Source organism: Mirounga leonina, unplaced genomic scaffold (assembly GCF_011800145.1).
Source record: "Mirounga leonina isolate KUSES-001 unplaced genomic scaffold, KU_Mleo_1.0 Mir_53, whole genome shotgun sequence".
Taxonomy (NCBI): Eukaryota; Metazoa; Chordata; class Mammalia; order Carnivora; family Phocidae; genus Mirounga; species Mirounga leonina.
In genome coordinates, this window is record NW_023270807.1 from 69,332,343 (window position 1) to 69,334,319 (window position 1,977).

The window sequence follows — 1,977 nt, forward strand, 5'->3', positions numbered from 1 at the left end:
GCTTGTTACACAGTCATTGCTCAGTAAGTGTATACCAAAATAAATCAAGCAAGTCAGTGAGTAAGAAAAAGGTGGAAAAAAAGCAAGGCAGAGGGAAGGATATGGTGATTATTTCTCCAATATTACAAATGTATTTAGTGCTTCCTATATTCCACACACTATGTTAGGCACTGCAGATACAGATACTGACTGGGGTGGAGGGAGTGTGCATATATGCATGTCGGGAGGCCACTAACAAACAAACCAATAATTGAAGAGTATGATCTATATAGAGAGGATATACACTACAAAGCCAACCCATCCTGGTTTGGCTGGGGGTGGGTAGGCTGCAAGAAGGAAAGAGGTAAGGAAACAAGGAGAAGTTAGACAAGCAGAGAGCACTCTAGGCAGATGGGCAGTATATGCAAAGGCATGGTGTGTGAACAAACATGCTCTATCCTTGCCTAGAATCTCCAAATTGCAGGGACCTCATGTTGGAGTAAAGGGGAGACGAGTCCCAGGCTGGGCCTTTGGAATAGTAAGATCTTTGAATGTTGAACTAGTCTGAACTTTACCCTAAAAGCAAAAATGCTGCAGGTTATTAAGCAGGGGGATGACATGATCAGGTTTGCATTTGGAAAAAATTGCAGTTCTGACAAGGAATAGAGACCTGACCAGTGAGGAGGCTAGTGTGATTCAGGTGAGAAGTTCTGACTGAACTGAAGCAGGCACACTGAGGCTGATGGGATAGGTATGAGTTCAGGAGGCCCAGTTGGTACATCTTGGTGACAGACTGGAGGAGAAGAAGGAGCATTACAAGATGATCCCAAGCTACTTGTATTCCTACTATGATCCTTATAACTATTCTTGGTTTCTCATTTTTCTTGAGTGTCTGGATTAAATAATATCACCAACAGAGAAGAGCAAAATAATAGACACCCCTTGACAAGAGGTCACATTAGAAAAGTAATGGTGCATATAAATTTTCAAGCCCTTGATCTTATTGTTGGGAATTCCTTATTCAAAGGATGCTAGTATTTATAGAATTCAGCAATTCCAGGACGCCTGGGTGGCTCAGTCAGTTAAGTATCTGCCGTCAGCTCAGGTCATGATCCCAGGGTCCTGGGATCGAGTCCTATGTCAGGGTCTCTGCTCAGCGGGAAGCCTGCTTCTCCCTCTGCCTGCCACTCCCCCTGCTTGTGCTCTCTCTCTCTGTCAAATAAATAAAATCTTAAAAAAAAAAAAAAAAAGAATTCAGCAATTCCAAAATGAAATGCTGCTATAGTAACCCTTCATTGCCCAGTTGCCCATCTCAGAGTGGACAGGGTATGAGAATAAGATAAACACCTGACTGAACAAAAAACAGAGCTTTGAATGTTGAACTAGTTTGAACTTTATCCCAAAGTTCTGTAGAAAATCAGGCAATAATTATAGCTGATATTTATTAGGATTTTCTGGTGTGCCGGATACTGCTATCAGGATAATGGGCAATAATGTTCTTCACTTTAAAGAGTCAGACATCAGGGTTAAGTGGGCACTGCACATTTAGTGTAGATGCAGGAAAGAGAAACAGAACCATACCTGAATAAAAATAAAATGGAAAGAAGTACTCCTACTAGCTACCAATCCATCTGCTGGCCCATCATTCCCTCATGCACCCCCATATCTGTCCTGTTTTCTGTCTCTGCCTCTCTCCTGTGTCCCCACTGTCTGGATCCCTCGGCTCCGTTTTCCAGGTTCTGAAATGCCCAAAGGAAGAAGCCCTGTATCTGCCCCATTTCGCCATGTGCCAAACACCATGGAAATAAAGATAATAAGAACACAGTCCAGCATAATCCCTGCCCTTCAGAAACACTTAGTCAGGTGCACAGTGGAATGGTTTCTGGACCTTTTCTGGCTATTCTTAACAGAAAGGAATCATCCACATCTGCAGGAACCCTGTAGTTCCCCAGTCTCGAGCCTTTCCACTTCTCCACACTGTGTCCCTGGGAAGAAAGC